The 12,262-nt window shown below is 36.4% G+C and overlaps 1 protein-coding gene across 4 annotated transcripts in view; it reads right to left on the bottom strand.

The window, feature by feature from the left end:
• Positions 1-12,262, bottom strand: part of LOC117328824 — a 181,114-nt gene that overhangs the window by 43,116 nt on the left and 125,736 nt on the right. Inside the window, exon 1 of one of the 4 annotated variants that reach the window (XM_033886398.1) lies at positions 11,554-11,639. The exons of 2 other annotated variants lie outside the window; for them this stretch is intronic. The gene's annotated coding sequence lies outside the window, so the exon portion shown is untranslated. Of the gene's footprint in view, positions 1-11,361; positions 11,492-11,553; positions 11,640-12,262 lie in introns of those variants that run through there. One more of the 4 variants, XM_033886397.1, reaches the window with a different exon arrangement.

Here is a 12,262-nt window from a genome sequence, read left to right on the forward strand (position 1 = left end):
ACTTTATTAAATGTCATGACTGGTTATGTCCCCTTATAAATGTCATGACTGGTTATGTCCCCTTTATTAAATGTCATGACTGGTTATGTCCCCTTATAAATGTCATGACTGGTTATATCCACTTTATTAAATATCATGGCTGGTTATGTCCCCTTTATTAAATGTCATGGCTGGTTATGTCCCCTTTTGAATGTCATGGCTGGTTACTTCCCCCGTTTCATTGTCATTTAACGTTTTCATTGTCATTTAACAATTTTGATCTTACATGCATTTATTTGTTCTATTTACATATGTTAAGCTCTGCCTTTCTTAAATACATTCTTTATTTTCATCCATTTTCTTGTATGTTCATTAGATAGAATATCATTTTTAAATTAACAACCTTTCTGTGATTGAATAGCAAACAATCTGACACAGTACAAAGCCTTGGCGTGATAATCAACATAGCGCCAAAATTGTGTCGTAGTAACGCATTGTTCTCAATCATTATCCTTGATGAGTTTGATTCATTTGTAGCGTATAGCGAGGCATTTCCAACTTCCCCTTTTCAAGTCATAACTAGTTATGTCCCCTTCACTTCAATCTCTATCACAGAAATCTTATTCAAACACCACATCTGGCACCGAATTATCAAAATACAACAAATTTTAATCAAATCTTGCTGAGATTTTGTAAGGCAAATAAATCATTTAGTGTAGGATCCCGCTGTGTTATATGTATGTGCCTTAGGTAGTTATTCTGGAAAATATTCATCAATAAATACAGTGGAAGGATGCCATGTTAATGTAGCGATACTTCTGGGCGTTCTGCCTCTTCAGAAATACCTCCCAAATTCCTACATGTGCACCAACTGCAGGCTCTCAATGAAGCCTCTTTGATTGAGTATTTATCCATGATGGAGTCAAGCCAAAGATACCAAGGCTTTTTGTTAATCTCTTGTTTATCACACCAATCTGTAAATCCAGAGAAATATATACCCCTGTGATTGACAGTTTACAACACAACATCAAACTATTATTGAGAAATATATCCCAGTGTTTAACAATTTAGAAATAACCTATAAAAACATCTCTTCATTCATCACTTGGTAACTACACATGATCGAACCCAACATCTGCTCTGGCATTCTCTACGACCAGTAAAAGTACATCCTAAAACCTCTAATGGCTGACCTAGAAAACAGCCACTTCCTCTGGGTTCTGTTAGAATTAAAAAACAAGACATGATTCTTTTTGTGACAAATGTGTAAACTAAGAGAAGTTTAGACACTTTTGGTGTTTATATATACAGCTATAAACCAGCACAGCTGGCCATGCTTGGAATGTCTAGAGGAACCGACTCAGGGTAATATTTGACCTAGTTTATAGAAAACGTGTACCTGTTAATACGTAATCGAATGACATAAGGTATTCAATAGGTAATCAAATGACATAAGGCATTCAATAGGTAATCGATTGACATAAGGTATTACCTACCAATATCAAATGAAGCTTTCTTCATTATACAGGTAACACTTCCATGCTTACTAACCCTCCTGGGTCTACACTGTTACAGAGAGCCCACAATGCCTTAACCTAGTGCCCTGCTCAACATTCTACAGGACAAAGCCCATACATAACTCAAGTCTAGCATTTTAAAAATAGACTAGCACACACACCGAAATACATATATATAATGAGATCATAGATTAAGTATCTACTGAACCTGAACTCAACCACAGTTGATACATATCTCATCAATTGTTCCCAATTTTAACCAATTCAAATAATTCTGATAAAAAAAAAACATTTTCAAGGTCAATGGACAAATTTTTGTGCGTTATAACTCGTAGATATTACCATGGGTGAATTTTTTTGCTGAATTTTATATTTTATATATTCTATATGTATATAACTGTATGTCAATACTATGAAACACCTACCTTGTGAGTTATAAGTAGCTACACATGATTTGTGTTGTTCAAGGTTTTAGCATACTAATGTCTGATAATAGCTACAAGGTAGATATCTCAACTGAACACAATCCACAGTTATCATTGTGGAAATAAACCCACCTTTTATTTTTCACAAATCTTTTGCCATTTCAAAATTGTATTTTTTTTTCAATAAACATTTATTGAAGCAGACAAAATTAGTGCCTTAGGCATGAATGAGAGTTATCTTTTGGAGATTTTAAAGTGTTTAATCCTAACTGCCAAGTCAGCCGACCACCCACAGTTTATTTATACTGTATTAAATAGTCTAATTCATAAACATCAACACAGCACATATTAAACATTTATATACATTATACATAGGATCTTAAATGAGTTTTCATTTCATGAGATTTTATGAAATGAGTTTAAGAAATTTGTATTTTTGTGAGCCTTGTTGGGTTTCATAAAATCTCATCTCAAAGGAAAAATAAAGGTCAGATACTTTCATCAAATAATTAAGACTTACATTTTGCAGGTTTATAGTCAAAAGTCGGAGAGCAAAATCTACTTGTTTGCCTTTTTCAATTTATGATGAAATGTCTTTGTCCATATAATGACATCACAATCTGTTTCCGACTGGTCCAGCCACAAAGCTCTTGGGTATATTACACTGGTGACATTTATTAGATAACAAGGATGGATAGTATTGCAACAGCAATACAAAGTCCCCTGCCTGACCTAGGAGTGCACCTGTTCATTTCCCATTTTTTAAACTGTTATGCTGATCATGTATACCAAGTTTCGTTAAAATCGGAGTAGTACTTTAGAAGGAGTTGTCCGGACAAGCCTCAACCAATGAGAAGCCGGCGGCCATTTTGAAAAAAAAAATATTGGATGCACAACTGCATGTTATTCTGATAATGTATACCAAGTTTCGTTAAAATCGGAGTAGTACTTTAAGAGGAGTTGTCCGGACAAGCCTCAACCAATGAGAAGCCGTCGGCCATTTTGAAAAATGGTTTTTCGGAAAAAAAAATGTGGGATGCACAACTACATGTTATACTGATGATCATGTATACCAAGTTTCGTTAAAATCAGAGTAGTACTTTAGAAGGAGTTGTCCGGACAACTGTTGCGTGACAGACAGACAGACGGACGGACGGACGGACGGACGGACGGACAGACGGACGGAGGGTAAACCTAAAGTCCCCCCGTTTTTCAAATGGCAGGGGACTAACAAGCTGATTATGTGATATATATATATATTTCACATTTTTGACCACACCCATAAATGCATCAAAGACCAATTAATTTTCCCCCTTTAAATTTTTCTTGCTCTGTACATTTTTTTTCCTAAGGCATGTTTTTTTGTTTTAAAATATTTAGATTGTATGTAACCCATTACTCTACAGTTAGTTTACTGAATTCCTAATTACCTGCTGTTTGAGACATGCTGAAGTACGGTTGAGAAACCAGCCATGGTTATAATATCTGACATGGTGTATTAACCTCTATTTAATGGAGCACTAAAACAGGCCCAGGAAGGGAATTGTGATACCTGCTAGGTGGAATACATTAACTTCATTTTAACAGAGGTTTATTTATAAGTAAATGTTACTGAAATATAGACCAAGAATATATTCAGACTGATGAAACAATATACATATACAACTGTCAGATGTCAAAAATACAGTCATTCCTGTAAATTAGCAGTGTTCCCACTGGATGCAGGACTTTTTGGGGTAGACATCCTGTCAGAATTTTCTATCCCTATTAAATTTCTTTATATCAAATGCTATGTCATCCATGGGGTATCAAGGGTAAAAAACCTTCATTTAGAGGTTTCTGAGAAGAATAAAGGCAATGTCAAATTTAACTGCTGCTGAAAAATGCATGTATATAATAATAAAGCTTACAAAAGATCAAAGCGATCTGTTGAAAACTGAGGATGTAACATGACAAGATTTAAATTATAAAAAACGAGCAGCAACCCAAACTGTTTCTTACATAACCATGTCGGTATACCAGTAAAGATTACAACTACACAGGCCAAGATATTAAATCCTACGAGGTTTCAAAGTGATCAGTTGAAAACTAAGGAAGAGAGGATATCTGGGGACAAGAATGAAATTATGAAAAGGGGCAATAACTCTTTCAAATACTGTTTAGATGAGATCACTAACAAAAAGAATTCCTGAGAGATGGAAGGACAATACCATACCCTTACTCATCATTTCTTACTGAATGTCCTATATAGGAACTAAAACCATCATTTATTTCATTACATAATGCACTTGATTTTTCTTAAACTATACACATAAGGTATTATGAACTATTGCATGGCTAAAATGACTATTGCATGGTCACATGCAAACTATTGAACACCTGTGACATTTTGGAATTTAGTCTTATCCTTTCAAGTGTCTAAGTCACTCGGATGTCAACACTGCCAGACAACAGTCATGGCAACTTCAATCCTACAGGAAAGTCGAGATTTCAGTGATTCTAAGTGTGTTTTAGTGATTATGTAATAAAACAAGTATATTATGGGTGTCTGTGCAATAGTCCAGAATATTGCACAGATACCCATGATATATTTGTATAACAGAATCTTAGTTAAACACTTATGTTACCTGCTATTGTTATTACCATCACCCAACTCTAGGAACAGGCTTAGAGGTCAGTTACCGTATCCCATCAAATTTAATGACGTTTAACTATTTCCTAACCCCTCCCTGACATTCCATTCTCTACTTTCCCAATAACACTCAAGCAAAGTCAATGCAGATTTTAATAGTTTCAATAGAACCTGATATGTCCTTCAGTCATTTTTAAGGTTTTCCTAGACTATCAACACCTGTGAAGATATGAGCAGTGTTTCATGTTGGTGACAATAATTCAACTTCATCAGGAACTTAATTAGGTCAACCAATCATCAGCAGTTGTCATGGTGATGAAGACCCCTAACAATCAGGCCTGACAAGAGCTAGACTGACTGGTAATTTTGAAGCCAAATAACAAGCTATGTCTGGACTGAACTAATTACTGAATACATTTTGTAGTGTTAAGTACTTTTAGTTTGTGCTTATCATACAAAACAAGCAGGTATATATTTACCTTGGTGTATACATGTTAGACATTAGTACTATATCACTTAACCTGAACTGTGTTCCTCGCTGCCCCCTGGTAACTATGGTATTTGTTACTGAAACCAAGATGATTCTCATTGTAACTATGTGAATATTGTTGTAACTATGATGATTTTTGTTTTAACTATGATGACTGCTGTCGTAACTATGGTGATTTTTGTTGTAACTATGGTGATTTTTGTTGTAACTATGATGACTACTGGTGTAACTTTGGTTATTGATGTTGTAACTCATTATTGTTGTAACTATGGACATTGGTGTTGTTTGAACTGTCCTGCTGACAAAAGTTCTCAAACGATGATACTGAACAAAAGTTCGACAACATTCTGTTTATCAATTTTTTCAAGTGAGATGACACATCGGTGTCCATCTAATACTTGTTCCAACATATTTTTTATTTAACAGGAGCCCAATGTCATGATTATTAGAATAAAAAACTAAAAATGAACATAGTCACTGACCAGACAAGGACTAGCCACACAATGTTTTAAATGTCATTGTTGTCAAGTCCCAACCTGTCATAAGTATCTATTGTGGTTGTAATCAAACAGAAAACACACCTCTTTTTTCATAACTAATTATATGTGTTATACAAAGCAATGACCGTCATCTGAACTCGGAAAAAAACACCAATATAAGAAATCTATACTTTTTTGTATTCACAAGATTAATGTACTTTTGATGAACTATGTTTATAACTGAGGATGAAAGGATAGCATAAAGTGTCTAACTTCTGATTCTAATATAGATTTGTTATTGGAGGATTTCACAGGATCTTATCTAAAATCTGTTCAAGTTACAGTTGTAGTAAAGGTGTATCAGAGTCCCAGGTTATAGGGACAGTAGTCAAGTTACAGTTGTAGTAAAGGTGTATCAGAGTCCCAGGTTATAGGGACAGTAGTCAAGTTACAGTTGTAGTAAAGGTGTATCAGAGTCCCAGGTTATAGGGACAGTAGTCAAGTTACAGTTGTAGTAAAGGTGTATCAGTCCCAGGTTATAGGGATAGTAGTCAAGTTACAGTTGTAGTAAAGGTGTATCAGAGTCCCAGGTTATAGGGACAGTAGTCAAGTTACAATTGTAGTAAAGGTGTATCAGAGTCCCAGGTTATAGGGACAGTAGTCAAGTTACAACTGTAGTAAAGGTGTATCAGAGTCCCAGGTTATAGGGACAGTAGTCAAGTTACAGTTGTAGTGAAGGTGTATCAGAGTCCCAGGTTATAGGGACAGTAGTCAAGTTACAGTTGTAGTAAAGGTGTATCAGTCCCAGGTTATAGGGACAGTAGTCAAGTTACAATCGTAGTAAAGATGTATCAGAGTCCCAGGTTATAGGGACAGTAGTCAAGTTACAATTGTAGTAAAGATGTATCAGTCCCAGGTTATAGGGACAGTAGTCAAGTTACAATTGTAGTAAAGGTGTATCAGTCCCAGGTTATAGGGACAGTAGTCAAGTTACAGTCGTAGTAAAGGTGTATCAGTCCCAGGTTATAGGGACAGTAGTCAAGTTACAATTGTAGTAAAGATGTATCAGAGTCCCAGGTTATAGGGACAGTAGTCAAGTTACAATTGTAGTAAAGGTGTATCAGAGTCCCAGGTTATAGGGACAGTAGTCAAGTTACAATTGTAGTAAAGGTGTATCAGAGTCCCAGGTTATAGGGACAGTAGTCAAGTTACAATTTTAGTAAAGGTGTATCAGAGTCCCAGGTTATAGGGACAGTAGTCAAGTTACAGTTGTAGTAAAGGTGTATCAGAGTCCCAGGTTATAGAGACAGTAGTCAAGTTACAGTTGTAGTAAACCTGTCTAGAAGAGTTAGTCTAAGACAGAATTACCTGAAATATTACCAGGAATATTACCTGTCTAGAAGAGTTAGTCTAAGACAGAATTACCTGGAATATTACCAGGAATATTACCTGTCTAGAAGAGTTATTCTAAGACAGAATTACCTGCAATATTACCTGTCTAGAAGAGTTAGTCTAAGACAGAATTACCTGGAATATGACCTGTCTAGAAGAGTTAGTCTAAGACAGAATTACCTGGAATATGACCTGTCTAGAAGAGTCATTCTAAGACAGAATTACCTGGAATATGACCTGTCTAGAAGAGTTAGTCTAAGACAGAATTACCTGCAATTTTACCTGTCTAGAAGAGTTAGTCTAAGATAGAATTACCTGGAATATTACCTGTCTAGAAGAGTTAGTCTAAGACAGAATTACCTGCAATATTACCTGTCTATAAGAGTTATTCTAAGACAGAATTACCCCCTGGAATATTACCTGTCTAGAAGAGTTATTCTAAGATAGAGTTACCTGGAATATTACCTGTCTAGAATAGTCATTCTAAGACAGAATTACCTGGAATATTACCTGTCTAGAAAAGTCATTCTAAGATAGAGTTACCTGGAATATTATCCGCCTAGAAGAGTTATTCTAAGATAGAATTACCTGGAATATTACCTGTCTAGAAGAGTTATTCTAAGATAGAGTTACCTGGAATATTACCTGTCTAGAAGAGTCATTCTAAGACAGAATTACCTGGAATATGACCTGTCTAGAAGAGTTATTCTAAGACAGAGTTACCTGGAATATTACCTGTCTAGAAGAGTCATTCTAAGACAGAATTACCTGGAATATTATCCGCCTAGAAGAGTTATTCTAAGACAGAATTACCTGGAATATTACCTGTCTAGAAGAGTTAGTCTAAGACAGAATTACCTGGAATATGACCTGTCTAGAAGAGTTAGTCTAAGACAGAATTACCTGGAATATGACCTGTCTAGAAGAGTTAGTCTAGGACAGAATTACCTGCAATTTTACCTGTCTAGAAGAGTTAGTCTAAGATAGAATTACCTGGAATATTACCTGTCTAGAAGAGTTAGTCTAAGACAGAATTACCTGCAATATTACCTGTCTAGAAGAGTTATTCTAAGACAGAATTACCCCCTGGAATATTACCTGTCTAGAAGAGTTATTCTAAGATAGAGTTACCTGGAATATTACCTGTCTAGAATAGTCATTCTAAGACAGAATTACCTGGAATATTACCTGTCTAGAAAAGTCATTCTAAGATAGAGTTACCTGGAATATTATCCGCCTAGAAGAGTTATTCTAAGATAGAATTACCTGGAATATTACCTGTCTAGAAGAGTTATTCTAAGATAGAGTTACCTGGAATATTACCTGTCTAGAAGAGTCATTCTAAGACAGAATTACCTGGAATATGACCTGTCTAGAAGAGTTATTCTAAGACAGAGTTACCTGGAATATTACCTGTCTAGAAGAGTTATTCTAAGACAGAATTACCTGCAAAATTACCTGGAATATTACCTGTCTAGAAGAGTCATTCTAAGACAGAATTACCTGGAATATTATCCGCCTAGAAGAGTTATTCTAAGACGGAATTACCTGGAATATTAACTGTCAAGAGTAGTTATTCTAAGATAAAGTTACTTGGAATATTACCTGGAATATTACCTGTCAAGAAGAGTTATTCTAAGATAGAGTTACCTGGAATATTACCTGGAATATTACCTGCCTTGAGTAGTAAAAAGGATGTTATTGACCACCCGTTGCTGACCTAGTCAGGAGCTATTCATATTATTTATGGTCACACCTGCCTGTTAGTGTCTGCCCCCTGGAGATTAGGTACAAGGTCACCTTTTCATATTGGAGCTCCTGTGTACAAGGTCATCCTTAGATGTTTATGTCTGAATCTCCCTCTTCTCCTAATGCATAATATCCCCAGTCTCATACACCTGCTCAGCCTTATGTAAAGCTGCCATACTCCATACAAACATCAGCCACATGACATTGAGATAGACTTCCTAATTTCACACTTTTTATCTGTAAACTTTGAGATACTACAACAGAAGTCACAGAAGTCTTTAATTTTAGATGCTTCTCCTAAGGTTCAAACACAGGGACTTGGTTTACCTGACTAACACTGAGGTTCAAACACAGGGACTTGGTTTACCAGACTAACACTGAGGTTCAAACACAGGGACTTGGTCTACCAGACTTACACTGAGGACCAAACACAGGGACTTGGTTTACCAGACTAACACTGAGGTTCAAACACAGGGACTTGGTTTACCTGACTAACACTGAGGTTCAAACACAGGGACTTGGTTTACCAGACTAACACTGAGGTTCAAACACAGGGACTTGGTCTACCAGACTTACACTGAGGACCAAACACAGGGACTTGGTTTACCAGACTAACACTGAGGTTCAAACACAGGGACTTGGTTTACCAGACTTACACTGAGACCAAACACAGAAACTTGGCTTACCTGACTAACACTGAGGTTCAAACACAGGGACTTGGTTTACCAGACTAACACTGAGGACCAAACACAGGGACATGGCTTACTTGACTAACACTGAGGATCAAACACAGGGACTTGGTTTACCAGACTTACACTGAGGTCCAAACACAGGGACTTGGTTTACCAGACTTACACTGAGGTTCAAACACAGGGACTTGGTTTACCAGACTAACACTGAGGTTCAAACACAGGGACTTGGTTTACCAGACTAACACTGAGGACCAAACACAGGGACCTGGCTTACCTGACTAACACTGAGGACCTAACACAGGGATCTGGTTTACCTGACTAACACTGAGGACCAAACACAGGGACTTGGTTTACAAGACTAACACTGAGGACCAAACACAGGGACCTGGCTTACCTGACTAACACTGAGGACCTAACACAGGGATCTGGTTTACCTGACTAACACTGAGGACCAAACACAGGGACTTGGTTTACCAGACTTACACTGAGGACCAAACACAGGGACTTTGTTTAACAGACTAACATTGAGGACCAAACACATGGACTTGGTTTACAAGACTTACACTGAGGACCAAACACAGGGACTTGGTTTACAAGACTTACACTGAGGACCAAACACAGGGATTTGGTTTACCTGACTAACACTGAGGTCCGAACACAGTGACTTTGCTTACCAGAAGAAAATCTACCAAATGAGCTAATTTTGGTATGAAACAACTCAACATATACCCCACTAATTAACTTATATTACATGCTTCTCCTGAGGGGAAGATTTCCCAGGGTTAAATGATGCCTGCATGTAGAGTAAGTAAACATATTTGGTCAATATTACCTTATCCCTACATGGGTACTAATTAATGTAACTGAGGACATTATTATTTCAATGCCTAGGATCAAACTCAGGACCGCAGCTTACTAGAATATCTCTACTGAACGTACTATCAGAGAAATACCCCCACCCCAACCTGACAAGTCAGAAACAGCTACCACATTTACAAGACTACCATTATGTATGTGATGATTGGCAGATATTCTAATGGATACAAATATGTTTTAGGATGTTAGCACTATAATCTGGGAGGTATTTAACCTCCAGTTTGTACAAGTCTTACAGTACATTGACCTAGGTAACTACAGTTTTCCAATAGTTTCTAACCATTGAGATATAATAGCACTGCTAGCTCCACTTTCTGTTTTCAGCATTTAAGTAATGATTTCCAGGGAATCTCTTAGTCCCTTGGCACAAATACTTCAGAATATTATTTCTTTAAACATATTTAAAAAAAAGAAAGGATCAGGCATATTTTATACTAAATCAATCTATATCTGAGGTTTATTTGTAAAATATAAATTGGAATTTACCACATTTCTCAAAATGTATGTAATGTCCACATTTTCAATGTTGTATTCAAAATTTATTCTGTGAAGTATTTTTCATGTTTTTTTTTTAGATTAAGAATATTTACAATTTATTCTTCACAGTTAATATCGAAAAATGTTATTTTCATTATTTAAAAGTGGGAATATAGGTGGATATCATTTATCTACAGAGGTAAATTAATTTAGATATCTTTTATTGGTTGGAACATAAACAGGCTATATAATTCTATATGGTACAATTAACAAGACAGAGTCCGGTTTGTACACTTTATGAATACATCTTAAAAATAAACAGAAATTTGTGCTATATATGAGAATAAAAAAACAAAAATGATGTATCATTTATAATTTCTTTAAAAGTTTCTTTTGGCTTTAAACAGTAAGTAAGCTGGGCCTCAATAAGAAGTCTGTATAAATACACCTGTAGTTAATTGCCTATTTAACATTTCTGTACTCAAGCATTGCAAGTACTACATTGTAAAAGTTCATGACGTGACCAGACGATGCACCCATATACTAAGCCTCCTAAAGTCAATACACAGGTGTCAAACTTCCAGGCATAAGCTGTTCGGACAGGTCACTGCATAAGTAATAAGCTGTACATGATTAATGGTCCAACTACTTACCTTATATCCCGACAAACATCCAAGTGTCTGAGGTATCAAACGATGAGAGTAAATCCATGTCAATATCTAACCAGACAGTAAAACCCTGGTTATCAGAGGATAGCCAACATACTGACACAATTCGTTTTTAAAAAATAAAATGGACTTAATATTATCTACTTCTCTTATCTTAGAGTCAACATGAAAATCTACCTGAAATCAGCACGCCTATGTGCCCAGGCAAACACTGTGGGCCGTGTATTAGCGCTCTGTACTCATACAGCCGATAAGTTCCCTGCTTGTCGTGGACTGAATACAGAGTAAATAAAATACTAGATGTATATTAGGTAGTTTTGGAACTTATGGGATCAGCTGATCTGAAATCACCTTGACCTTTGGTTGAATGCCAGTTCTAGATTCTAACATCAAATTTCTCACAGAACTATACATATGTTGACAGTACCAGTATTAACCAGAACCAATAACTTATCATAGCTACTAGCCTACCAGTTACTGTGGGCGAACCATCCATTGGTTATAGCAGATGAAAACCTACTAGCCTACCAGTTACTGTAGGGAACCATCCATTGGTTATAGCAGATGAAAACCTACTAGCCTACCAGTTACTGTGGGGAACCATCCATTGGTTATAGCAGATGAAAACCTACTAGTCTACCAGTTACTGTAGGGAACCACCAATTGGTTATAACAGACGAAAACCTACTAGTCTACCAGTTACTGTGGGGAACCATCCATTGGTTATAACAGACGAAAACCTACTAGCCTACCAGTTACTGTGGGGAGCCACCATTAGTTTTCACAGAAGCCTATGGTCATTACTTGTTACAGAGGATAACCTTAGGTGTCACATGCCAATGGCAATTAGTTGTCAAGGAGGATAACCATTAGTTGTTTCTGAAGG

Source organism: Pecten maximus, chromosome 6 (assembly GCF_902652985.1).
Source record: "Pecten maximus chromosome 6, xPecMax1.1, whole genome shotgun sequence".
Lineage (NCBI taxonomy): Eukaryota > Metazoa > Mollusca > Bivalvia > Pectinida > Pectinidae > Pecten > Pecten maximus.